This window comes from Solanum tuberosum, unplaced genomic scaffold (assembly GCF_000226075.1).
Source record: "Solanum tuberosum cultivar DM 1-3 516 R44 unplaced genomic scaffold, SolTub_3.0 scf00058, whole genome shotgun sequence".
NCBI lineage: Eukaryota > Viridiplantae > Streptophyta > Magnoliopsida > Solanales > Solanaceae > Solanum > Solanum tuberosum.
In genome coordinates this window covers 1,915,727-1,929,844 of record NW_006238982.1, presented here as the reverse complement: position 1 = coordinate 1,929,844, position 14,118 = coordinate 1,915,727, and positions in this window count along the sequence as shown.

Genomic DNA, 14,118 nt, shown 5'->3' with positions numbered 1-14,118 from the left:
TTTCATCCATGGATCCCCCAAGATTCCCCAATTGAAAAGGTAGAAATTCCCCAATTTGAGTTAGGGTTTTCTCCTATGTTGTGGGTCTTGATGAATATTGATCCAAATGAGTGGATTATGATTGTTTATGGTTGAATTGACTAGATTCAATGATTTTTGAGGGAATTTACATGTACACATTCCTAACCCATGATTCTAAGATGAATTTGATGTATGTGGGTTTTACTCCATGAAAGGGGAAATTGAGGATTTAGATGTATTCATGTAGGATTGAAATAGGGCATTATAGATTACTTGAGATTGAAGTATATAGACATGAATTGCTTGAGATTGAAGCACATATGATGATTTATGATTAGAATTGTCTTGAGATTGAGGCATGTATGATGAATTATGATTATTAGGGCTTTGAGAGTAAAGCTTAAGCATGAATTGTTGATGATTAGATAGGATTGTTGTGGAAGGGATTTACCCACATGCTTCCTTATGTATGTATGAATATGAAAGGTTTTCTCACATTGAATGATTCTAGGTTGAAAGGATTGCTCACCTAAAATGAATCTAAGTTAAAAGACTATGATATTGATGAGGCTTGAGGTGATGACCTCTATATGAGAATGATATAGAGCGATCTCTCATATTCTTAAGTTAGAAAACATGAGGTGATTACCCATGTCGTGTGATGTTAAGTAAAGAGGCGACTACCCTTATTGCATGATTTCAAAGTAGCAAGGCAAGAATCGCTACCCAATAGCCTTTATAGCAAGGACATGGAGGCGACTACCTATGATCCTTATAGAATGATGTGGAGGCGAATACTTATATCTTATATAACATGATATGGAGGTGAATACCCGTGTCATATGATGTTGGGCATGGAAACGAATACCTATGATCCTATAAGATGGACATGGAGGCGAATACATATGACCATATAAGTAAGGCAAGAGGCGACTACCCATTAGCCTTTATGGAAGACAAGAGGTGACTGTCTTTATTTCTATATATGGTTATTATTTTCTATAAAATTGTTATCTTCCACAAGTTTTGGGTTTTGACTTGCATGTTGATGGTTTATAGTAGGCGCCATCATGACCTGATTTTTGGTCATGACACCTGGGGTCTAGGATTAGGATATAATCCAGGTGTAATTAGGTCATTTTGGTTTGATTTTGTGTTTTATTGATTGTTTATAGACCAAGACAAAGCTAGGCTTCATAACAAGGGGAAGACGCGTGTTGAGTATAGCTTTCAGGCTTAATTAGAGGTAGCTGATTATTGAATTGTTTCCCTATTACGTCATATGTGCATGATTAATTGTTTCGCTAGTAATATTTGTACAATATGTGGTTAGGTAATTGAAATGGGAGGAATTTGAAATGATCATTGTTGTTACACTCATGCAATGAATTTGTCTTATTTACTTGTGATTACTCATATGATTGTATTTATTGTGAATGTGATTGTGTGAAGTGTGTTTATCGGTTAGATCGGGTACACTCCTAGTACATACTAACGGTTGGCTTGAGTACCACACCTGGTACATATATCGGTTGGCTTTGGTACCATGCATGGTACAAATATTTATTCGGTTGGCTCAGGCACCATGTAGGGCACATGTTTCTTATCTATTAGATCGGGTACCACGCTTAGTAGATATGATTGTTTGTGTGTGGGTTCAATGAATGAACCAGGACATGTTTATTGTAATGTTGTTGAATAATTTTTTATGGCTATATTTGTGTATTGTCTTGTTTTACTAAGTTTCGATTTTCTATTTATATTTCATATATTGGGAGCTGGCTAGTGATCCTATGAGTACCCTGTGGATTTTGCTTATTGATACTACACTTATTATTTCTTTGTTAAGTAATGGGCATGCTTCGGTAACTACTACGCGGCCTCAGTTGTGAGTCTAAAATTCACTGAATTCAAGGGTGAGCTGCTTCTTTTGAGACAATTTCTTCTGAGATGACTTCTTTTGAGCTACTATGAGTTCCTCTTTTCTTTCTAGTCCATTTTCTGAACTTTGACTTTAGTTGTTTTAGGGTTGCATTCCCGCATTCTAGACTACATGTATATATTTTCATACATGACTTTCAGATTTTAGTGGGTTCTTTCGCGATTGGTTATGATAATGGGTTTTTTGTTATGTAAACTTGGTTTTAATTAAGGAAGACTTTTTCATTTTAGTTGTTTAGCTTATTACTTGTTAGTAGACAAGATGTTCTTCCATCGGACAAGAGGGAGTTGCTCAGATGGTAAGCACCCCTCACTTCCAATCTGAAGGTTGCGAGTTCGAGTCACAAATAGAGCAAAATGGGTGGGAGCTCCTAGGAAGGGTTAAAAAAAGATGTTCCTCCATCAGGGGTTTAAGAGTGGGTGCTCTCACGGTGGATTGGGTCATGATAGTTTGCCCCTAACTTGAAATTTCTAAATGTGTGTGGGTGTTTGGCTAAGGTTGGTCTACTTGATTTTGAACGAGTGAATATATGTTCTAAGACTTTTGACACTATCTTTATTAGTTGTGCTCAAAATAGTACTGCATATAGATTCATGGCTTTGAATGATCAATATATTTGTTGATCTTGAGATGCGAAATATTTTGATCATATTTTTCCTTTGAAAAATAATGTGTAGTGATGTGCAAAATAATAATTCTATATCTATGTTAGTTTATTCTCATGTTGTTCCTTTTTCTGATGTCATTGCTAATTAGCATGAAAATGAACTTAGAAAGAGTAAAATATGTAGAATGGAGGCTCACTTTGGTCTTTATTTTATCACTACTTTCTTGACTCAACATTTTGATATTGATATTTAAATGATGAATTAGTGTCTATCTACTTAATTGAAGAAGACCCTAAGATTTATGATGAAATAATGAGATCGGTAGATGTGATATTTTGGAAAGAGGGTATTAAAAGTGAATTAAACTCTATAATTTATAGTCACACTTGAGACATGTATGATCTTCCTAAAGGTTGTAACCCATATCCAACAAGTCGATATTTAAGAATAAATTGAGAACTAATGGTATAATTGACAAATATAAGTCTAGACTTGTGATTTGGGGTTTTAACAAAAAGAAAGGTGTTGATTATTTTGATACTTATATCATGAGACTAAAATAGCGACCATTAAGACTCTTATTGATTTAGCTATTATTCATTATTTAGTGGTACATCTAATGGATCTCAAAACACCATTTTTAAATGGTGATTTAGACGAAGAGATCTATATGACTCAACCTTAGGATTTTGTGGTTCCAGGACAAGAGGACAAAGTATGAAAATTGAGGAAGTTCTTGTATGGACTAAAACAAGCATCTAAGTAGTTGATGAGTCCACAAATTGGACTCATTTAGGGGTTTATTTTAATGGAAATAGTGTCCTTGAATGCTTGTTTTATCTCAATACCTGATTAAAATGCTGAAGTTTCAGGTATTTGAAGTTTTAGTGGAAGCATGGACACTTAGGCGTAAAACGGAGCAAATAGGGCTGAAAAGAACAAGAAATGGAATCTTGCGGGTCGCCATGTTTAACTTGGCGAGTCGCTGAAACGACATGAACTGCCCTTCGTTCCAGTACGCGAAGCCTTGAAGGAAGTGGATCCAAATGTGAGGAAAGGAGCAGTCGGCGAGTCGCCAATAAGTTCCGCAAAGCAGTGATGTCCCCTCCAATGATCCAGAATGCGAGAATGCTAAAGGCAAGACACCGAAGGCGATGAGCTGACCAAAGGGTGGATCACCGAGTTCATCAGCAATCTCGACTAATGTCGCCGAACAATCTTCCGCAGCACAATCTGTGAAAACTATAAATACTATTTAGAATTGTAGTCTTAAGGGAGATTCATGTGTGGAACAATTATTATTATTATTTTTACTTTAGAACATATTTTAGTTGATATTTTTTCTCAAGTTTGGAGAAGGTTTTGTGGAGTCTTGAAGAAAGGAGTTCTTCTTCCCCAAGTTGGAAGGGGGTCTTCTCTATTCATCTTCCTTTGCTTAATACAAGGTTTAATTTCTTATACCCAGTTGATTTCATTATCATGTTAGGTATAATTTTTTATCTCTTGATGTGTGGCTAAAAACCCCCATTCTTAGGGTGTGATTTAGCAGATATGGGTTGATATTCTTGTTGGGTCTTGCTTGTTGATAGGTTAGATGTATTTTAATGGTGATTTCACCTAGTGGTTGTGGTTTAATCTAAAGGGTTTGTAGTTGCAAATACAAAGCCACCCATGTCTTTTCGGCTTGCCCGAGAGGGAAGTCGTGAAAACCAAAACCACTAGACTGATGGCCTAAGGAGTGGGTCGACATGAGGTTCACCCCGAGAGGGTGAGCCCTAGTCCCATATCCTAACACTCAGCTCGAGAGAGTGAGTGGGGTAAGGCGTAGGCTGATCTTCATACGTCAAATGGGTGTCCGAGAGGAACGCATTTGAAACGGGGTAAGTTGCCCGAGAAGGAACTTATTTCCATTTAAAGCTTAGCCTAGTCACTATTATTTTGCAAATTTCCTATTGAAAGCATGTACCCAACAGTTTATCTGAACTTGTATTACGGTCAGATCCCAAGAACCTTTCCCCATACTTGATTTTCTTATTTATTTTGTTGTTTTAATACTTGTTACAAAACCCCCTTTTTGATTATTTGTACACTTTTGTCTCACCCCCTTTAATTTACAATGTCTTTTATCGCAAATGTCTTTAACTACGACTAACTTGAATGAAATTCTAATTGGTTATTAATTCTCAAAACCTCTCCCTTGGGACACGACCCCAACCCTTAGTTGGGTTACTATATTATCGATGATCGTAGACACTCATACCGTAAGTCAGTGTCGTTGGTCACGATAAGCATCAAAATGGTGCCGCTGCCGGGGAGTGGTGTTATTTAAGAATTTTTAGTTCACTAGAATTTCCGTCTTATTAATTGTAGAGTACTAACTTTACTCGTAGTTTTGTTTTTCTTTGAGCTTTGATTTTATGCAGGCCTCCTGAAAATGGCTGAAAGAAGTGGTGCCAAGTTAGCTGAATCGATTCACAAAGTCGAGGGCGTCCTCATATTAACTGCGTTGGCAACGCAGCTGAACAACTTGGCCACCAAAGTCTCAGAGGTGGAAAACCAGTGCACAAGTCTGAGGAAGTACATACCTCCTCATGAGCGGAGGACGTCTAGAGGAAATAGACACAACCGTGTTGAGGATACGCTGCAAATAATTCTCCAAAAAGTCAATGAACAGGACCGGGTGATAAATGATAAACATGAGAATGTTAAAGCGTTAAACCAAATGGTTGGCTCTCACTCTAGATCGATCCAGCTGATTAGGTCACTCTTGAGTTTTGCAGTACCTCCCCTCGACTCGAATGACCTATTGGGGTTGCCTGGTAATGCTAGGGTCAATCCCAATATGCAAGATTAAGTAAGGACTTGTGTCGAGCCACGACGTTAAATAAGGCACTTCTTGGGAGGCAACCCAAGGCTTTATTGCTTTAAATTGTTTTGTTCGAATAATTGGTGTGTTAGTGGTGCAGGCAAATGAGGGAAGAATTAAAAAAAAATTGCAATGTAGCAAACTGAAGACCAAATTGGCGAATCGCCGACACGATCGGCGCATTCGATTTGATCCACCGTTGGGACCTAAGATAAGAGATGTCCTATAAAACTCGGTGAGGTAATAATACATTCGGCGTATCGCAAATATGATTGGCGACATGACTAACGTCGCCGTAAGACTCTCGTCTAGACGGTTAATATATTGCCAAAGAATTCAAAAAATTTCAAACCATTCACTTTCCCTCAGTTTTATGCTTCACAAATTCACCCTATATTAGTATTTTCGAAATTAGTGTCTTCAATTGGTATTATAGTTGTCAATTGGTGCTCGGAACTAGGATTTCTTTGCTGCCTAGCGTTACAAAAAGCTATTTGATCAGCATACAAGGTGAGTCTCTAAAACCCCGATTTTATTTTTGAAAATTTTGCACTCATTTGCAGTTATAGTAGTAGGATGACGTGTGCTGGGCCTCTCTGATAGAAATAGGTTGCTACGATGTTGTTTTCAATTCGTAAACTTTGCCTAAAATGCTTAAATGATTGAATGCCTTAGTGTTTGCACTTTGAATTAATTGATATCGATAAGGGTGCTGCATGTTAATTGTTAGGTTGATTGGGTGAAGTCTGAGTAGCCTATATGTGCGCTAAATGATGAAAATTACTTGACGAAAGAACGGGTAACACCAATCTTATGAGTGGGCATCGTCAAATGGCCAAAATTCAACAAATTCGGGGGAATTCTGAGTATCTCGAGAGTGATGGATAGCGCGGGTCTTGTTTGAATTCCATGAGTACATACTTTGATTTGATTTTCTGGAATTGGGGGATTGAATTCGAGAAGGTGGGTCGAAAATAGGTACGTTGGATCGATTGGCGAGTTAAGTCTAGTTCGTTGAACAACTCGGTGGTTCACCTAATGTCCCCACCCCGCCGATGATTTGGCACCTCGATTGGCGTTTGATTATGTAATTTTTGGCAAGAAGTTTGAGGGCTCCGAAAATGCTCGGCGACTCACCGAAGGTATTATAATCGCGGGGCAGAGGGAAACCTAACAATTGTTCCAATTGAGAAGGGGGAAGACAGGAGTACTCAAGGGGATAAGGGATCCCCTCGGGTAGAGGAAGTAAGAGATGGCTCCTTTTTGGGAGGTAGACTTGGGCAGCAAGCTATCTGTTGTCCTGACCCGGAAAGCAAAAGTAGCTCGAGCCAAAGGCGACAGCGAGGGGTCGAATCAAAACCTTTCTTTTCTATGCTTTCTTCTATTACGAAATGGAGAGTGTTGTTATAGTCCTGCTACTTTTAAAGCATTTCAAGTAGTAGCATCTCAAGCCAGCATAAAAAGTGTTTCTATCAGATCAGGGATTAGGCAAGCTAGTTAGTCAGTGAGCCAGAGAAGGTAGGAGTCACTTGACTTGGAAAAAGAATTCTCCTAAGCTTGGCACTAGGTGATCTATGTGTCAAAGGGCTACTTTTCTTCCTATCATTTCCCTTGCCTTGCAGCCTATGCATCAATCCCATTCTACCCATGTATACTTCTTTGGAACAACTTTCCCGATCCCATCATACTCTTTACCTTTCTTCCCCTTTTTGGTATTTGATATCTTATGGTCCGGTCCCTTATTTTTAGGCTTACCACGTGGTTGATTCCTCTTGTGACGTCTGTTGGGAGGTAGCATCCAATAGATCTATCTACTAGGCCTTTCGTCGTGAAAGCAAATGAAAAAGCAAAAGCAAAAACAGCTAGATCAATTGTCGAATCAGTCGAACTCGAAGCCTTCGCTCCTATCAATGGTTGGGATAGATGGATTACCTTATTAGTTAGGACATTCAAGCTTCCAGTCTAATGACTGGACACGACCAACCCCGACTCTCTAAGCCCTCGTCTTTACAGGAATTGTCGCAGCTGAGCGTAGATGACTTCCCGCAGATTGGGCTACTTCTATTTATCAATATAGAAAGAAGATCCTACTTTCCCATCAAGACTAAAAGCGAAAAAGAACCTTTCATCTTGGGATGAGACCCTGGAAGCTTTGGCCTGGCGTACTACTATCATATCAGGGATGAAAGGTGATCATTTCTTGTTCTTAGTAGCTATGGTTATTCATTTGAGTATTCAGGTAATGAATAGTCAATGAGTGAAGGGCGCAGTTACCACAGCTATGAGTTTAAGCGGCTACCCTATAGTAGTAGTTCATTGAGGCTCGACAGACCTGGGCTAAGAAGATGATCTGGTAAACCCCCTTTTTGGTGAGGTAAGGCACCTCCCACTTTTTGCTAGAGCAAAAATGAAAGAAATCGTGTATGTAATCCTCCCTCAAAGAAAGCTCAACTCAAGAAGACTACATTCAACAGAAGAACGGATGAAAAAAGAATTCCTACAGGGAAAGGCAAATTGAAGGCTTTGGGACAACATATTAGAATAGACAAACAAAGAAAGACAGAGATAGGGTGCATCGAAGAAGATGACTGGTGATTATTCACTTCTTTCTTCTCTTCGTTCTCCATATAAGTTCCTTATTGTTTCAACTGCAAACTCTGAAAAATGATCACTCCTTATACTGCTTGCCGTTCGTTAGCTACTCTAGTTCTCACTCCAGGTATTCCGTTCGTTCGGACTCTCCATTCTGGTTAGCTCGGTAGAGTGGCAGGCGAAATCCGTCTCTCTTTATAGATATTGAGATATATATTGAGTAGGTAGGCAGCTAGTCACTTCTTACTCGTGTAGTGAGAAAAACCTTATTTTATTCTTAGTTCAATCACGAGTTGAAGGTTTGGGATACATGTTGCCTTTCCTGGATAAACGATCTCAAATCGGTTTTTTTATTGTTGAAGATCTGTGAAAATAATCAATTCATTTGTCCTTGGTTCCGGTTGGAAGTGTCATCTATAGCGGGAATCGATATCTGTATTTGTATAAATATAAGAGATGTTTTTTGCTTTGTCTTTTAAGCCGGATCTAGAATGTATTGGTAAGGATCTCTCCCCTGCCTATTTGTTTGGAGGGTGCTTATCTCTGCTCTGAGTCCTCTCTCATCCAAGCAACTAAAGAAAAGCAAGAGTGAAACTACGAGCTAAAAGCATGCATGTTGCTATGAGAATACGAGACCACCTCCCACTTTTTTTTGGCGCACTTGTTTGATGAGCGCTTTTAAGCCTAAGCGCCCTATAAGTCAAAAGCTAGCCAAAGCAAGGTAGAAGTAGCAGTCTCAGTAGTGGTTGCATGTGCAGATGAAGAAGACTTGGATAAAGGCACGTATGAGTAGCATAATGGAAGATTGGCTTTTTAGATAAGGTTTCGTAAAGCAGTTTTTTCGCTTGTGCGAATTACAGTTTTTCTGCTTATGTTACCTTTACAGTGGGTGGAGTCCCATCCAAGCATATCCTCATATCCTATTTTTAGTCTTTTAAAGCTGCTTTCGAGCCAGTGTAAGATGCATTGAGTTCCTTGCCACTTCCAGTTGCAGTGCCAATTGCTAATCACTCTCCCAAAGGATGTCCTTGGTGTTGTGTTGGCAAGAATCTCTTCGGAAAAATTGGCGCTTTCTAGATCTAAGCGAATTCGACGCCACTGAGTTCAATTCTAAGCTAAACCCATTCAACTGCAGTCAAAAGGTAAAATCTTCCCCTGCGTTGATAGAAAGAGCTTTCTTTTCATCCAACTATTAATATCATAAGAAAGCTGTTAGCTTAGGGCAGAGGTATGCCACATCACTACTCGAGTTCCACAGCATTGATGTCGTTGTTTATTCATTTTTCGAGTGACCGTTCTGGAATGAACAGCGACCAATTCCCTATTCAATCGAACCAGAAAATTAGACACCTTACACTCTAAACTCTAACAATTAGAACAATTAAATCAAGCTTCAGAAAAAAAAAGATTTTTTTCTTTCTATTCTATCTATATGGTAGATTGGATTGACGGATGGTGCACCTGTCAACAATTCATAGAACATGTTCATTTTCGTCTACTTCGCTTCCTCAATTGCTCTTATATAGCAAGTTCATTAGGAAAATCCAATTTGGAGCAATAATCATTCATGCATTCTAAGTCAATAGTTAATTGTTCCAATATCCACATTTTCTTTTTAAATAGATTTAAATAGAAAGGAGGTAAGAGAAAGATTATGAATTTTGAGATTCAATCCCTGGAACCCTGTTGCACTGTCACTTTCGGCAGACACATCTTGCTCGTCGAAAGTAGTCGGTGATTCGTCGAATGATCCTACCTGTTGCTGTTTTCTCCACATTGTTAAGTCAATCCCTTCGGCGAGCTCGTTTTGGTTCGCCATAGAGATTCGGCGACTTACCGAGCAGATCATCAAGTCTATCTGCATTAACTTTTATGTACTAGCATTTGAGTTTCTCCTTGATCTTTTGCAGAAATGGTATGCACAAACCTAAACGATCCCCCTTAGAAATCAACAAAGGGCATTACAATAAATGAAGGAGGATCACATCCTTCACAGAAAACAAAGCAAGATCTCCTACCGGGATATAAAGGAAAAAAGAAAAAGCACATAGCAAAGAAAGTAGTAGTTGTAGAGCCAGATTTTGTTGAACCAGAGGATGAACTGCCTTTGATTGACCGAAGGAGAGCGCTCCGTGCTAGTTCTCAGTCCACAGCTACCAGCACCCCCTTAGCTGCCACTTTGCCTACTACTGCACTAGTGCCAACCCCAACACCACCCCAGTGGCTCCTGCACTTCCCGTAGTTCCACCTCCACCGAGATTGCTGAACAGATTGAAAGGAGATGGTTTACGCACCATTCTCGAAGAAAAATTGCTATCCGTGGAAGGCCTGGAAGGTAAGCATGCTGAGGTGCTTGACATGCTCAGGTATCACGAGTTTGAGCAATTCACGAGGCCACGGGGTACTTACATACCTTCCTGGGTCCGGGAATTCTACTTAGCCTATGTGGAGTTGGTCCTGAAAAGCAGAAAGAAGGATAGTGATTTCCGACTAGTGAAATCGGTTATGGTTAGAGACAAGGAAGTAGAGTGTCAGAGCGAACACAAAAATGTTGTATTGGGACGACCGCTGCACTACCATGGTTTGCCTATTGCCCCATCTCTCGATGATTTGAAGGGTTGGTTAGCTCCAATGATCTCTGACACCACCCCGAGGTGGATAGACACGGGAGTTCCCATTGAGAAGAGAGATATGAACACCGCCTCTCGGTATTGGTTTGGGTTCATCAGTAGCACTATCATGCCGTCCCAGAACGAGTCCATTTTGCGTCATCCGAAGGTGGCTTGCCTTGGTTCTATCATGTCCAGGAGGCAGATCGACCTGGGATTACTAGTTTCACAGGAGATGGCGATGAGGGCCAAGCAGACACAGACGTCTCTGCCATTTCCTGTACTAATCATTGAGTTATGCCGGCGAGCTGGAGTACCACGTGACATTACGAGGGATGTTGATGTTACCCCATCTTCGTCCATCGACATCCGGCGTATAGAGGCCGAGTTCCCATAAGAGGATATTGACAAGAGGAGGGCAGCCCTAGCAGATACATCTCCAGAGGTCGATGTTGATGCATTACCAGCAGAAACATCTTCGCATACTCCGGCCTTTGAGCCATCAAGTATACCCGATCCTCTATCCTCTTCCTCACAGGCCCCAGGTGTTTCATCATCAGCCCAGCCTTCCAGGATCACTCAGGCCATGATCCTGAAAATGGGACGGCTAGCCTACTCGACGGATGTTAGGGCGACACGATTAGAGAGATTCGTCCCAGAGATGATTGACAGAGCCATCTTGACTGCACTAATCCCTGTCAGAAACACTGTTGATGAACTGACTGCCAGAGTCACTGCTTGTGAGAGCAGACAGGGGGAGACACCCAAGGTTTCAGCCCTAAAAGCTGAAATAGCCGAGCTGAAGAAGGATGTAGCCTATCTGAAGCACACCAACTTCACAACACTGATGCGAGGAGCAGATGACACAGATATCCCTGAAACTATGGGATTCCCCCGACCACTCTTGGAGATGTTTAAAAGGATGATGCAGGGAATGCAAAGTCGGAGACTGAGACCAACGAAGAGCAGGTAGCAGTGCACGATAAGGTGCTGAGCAAGAGCCAAGAGGACATCATATTCAGAGACTTGCCAAATCTTGTAGAGATGGTTGTGCAGTCGGTAACTCAAACAGTGCCAGTTGAGCCGTCCACAGCAGCTCCTAGTGGATCTGGCATTGCTAGTATGTCTAAGGCTACTCCCGAGACTGAGACACGCGACCAGATAGATATACTGGGCACCGATGCCCATATTCAGGCCCCGATAGATAGAGAGACTGCATAGACAGGACCCTTTCTTACCTCTCTCGCATTTTTTTTCTTTCCTATCTTACTTGTTGGTATATTTTTATTACTTGCATTTGAGGACAAACGCTTTTTATTTGTGGTGGGGTGAGGCCTACACCTTTTGTGTTGATAGTCACAGTTTGTTCTGTATATATTTGGGCTGTCTATTTTAATTTGTGTTTTAAATACTGCTTTTCAGTGGTTGTTTGAGCTTATGACTCTTGTTGTTTTAATTGCAAAAACAATTTTGATCCTTCGAAAAAAAATTCCACCACCTCTTATGTTGAAAGTGGCTATTCTTTTGCAAAAATTTAAGTCTCGATTTCGATCAATACCGATGACTTCAATAGTGCTTTTAATTGAACAAAAATGAATGCATGGCTACGATGAGGCCAAATGAAGTTACATAGACAATATGTGCACTCTTTGCATCTCGTTGTGATTAGCCATTTATCGATTTGATTTTCTTGTGAGGACCGTTGCACGCTAGCAAACGTGTCTAGTCTTGTTTGACTGAAATATTGGTGCCTTGTGTGATTAGCTTACTTTGAACCTTGCATGAATAAACCTAGAATTTGCCCTGTTAGTCTGATTGATTTAGAAAGGTGTACACTTGAGATGATCATACGCAATTTTAAAGAGTGTGAGCTAATTCGACATGTACCTCTTTTTGTAACCTACCTGTGAGCGTGTGAAACTCTCTTGAACGCCCTTTGAGCCTTACCTTTCTTTGAAAAAGGGTTCATCCTCAAGAACTGACGAATTCTTGAAGTGTGATCCCCTTCTTGTCGAGCTCCTCTTTTCTTCCCAACCTGGTTAGTCACAGCTTGACTCAGCATCCTGATTTCTTCTCTGAACTTAGCATTAGTGACTTACCCTTGAGGTTGCACTTCAGGTACATTGGGTACCGCTTTCTTCTCAATATTTCTCTTAGCTGGCCGACCTCTGACTGCTCTTCGTGGAGGCATGATTACCTGAAAACACGCGCAAATATTAATTAGAAGGAAACTTTTTATAGATCAACTCTAATGCACAAAAGTTCAAAAGAAATTGGGTTTCCAAGAAATACATGGAGAACGAAGAATAAGATGACTTATGAGCACTAGAAGAAGAATTGAGAAAGGAAGGGAAGGGGATATTTTGAGAACATCACATCGCACGAGGATGAAAGTCACTGAGCCTAAATGACCATACCTTTGCACTCAGCCCTATTACAAGCCTTAGAAAGACCTTTTTTTATCTTAAGTAAGCTGGATCGAAAGTCAATTAGAAAATAAGGGTAAACCTATGAGTGAAAACTTGCATTGTGTTCCTCTTTTTGAATGTGAGCGTTGTATCTGATTCCTGATCTTAAATTGACTCATATCTGTGTGTGAATATGGAATCATTCTTTACGTGAGGGCATTTAGATTACTTTTGTTAAGCTTGAACTTGCACAAGTAGCAAGTATTGCGAGCATGGGAATCTTTGGTGATGGTGTGTCACAATTTGAATCTTTGAGTATGCAATTGATCCTTGCATAAGTAAATTCAGTCTTGTTGTGTGTATTCATGATTTAGTCTTGTGTAGCCCTGTTTGAGACACCCTTTTGAACGGCTGAACTTGAGTTTGCTTGAGGACAAGCAAAAGTTCAAGTTGGGGGTGTTGATGAGTCCACAAATTGGACTCATTTAGAGGTTTATTTTAATGGAAATAGTGTCTTTGAATGCTTGTTTTATCTCAATACCTGATTAAAATGCTGAAGTTTCAGGTATTTGAAGTTTTAGTGGAAGCATGGACACTTAGGCGCAAAACGAAGCAAATAGGGCTGAAAAGAACAAGAAATGGAATCCTGCGGGTCGCCGAGTTTAACTTGGTGAGTCGCCGAAACGACATAAACTGCCCTTCATTCCAGTACGCGAAGCCTTAAAGGAAATGGATCAAAAGGTGAGAAAAGGAGCAGTCGGCGAGTCGCTAATAAGATTCGCGAAGCAGTGCTGTACCGCCCAATGATCCAGAATGCGAAGATGCTAAAGGCAAGATACCAAAGGCGATGGGCTGACCAAAGGGTGGATCGCCGAGTTCATCGGCGATCTCGACTAATGTCGCCGAACAATCCTCCACAGCACAATCTGTAAAAACTATAAATACTATTTAGAATTGCAGTCTTAAGGTAGATTCGTGTGTGGAACAATTATTATTATTATTTTCACTTTAGAACAACTTTAGCTGATATTTTTCTCTCAAATTTGGAGAGGGTTTTGTGGAGTCTTGAAGA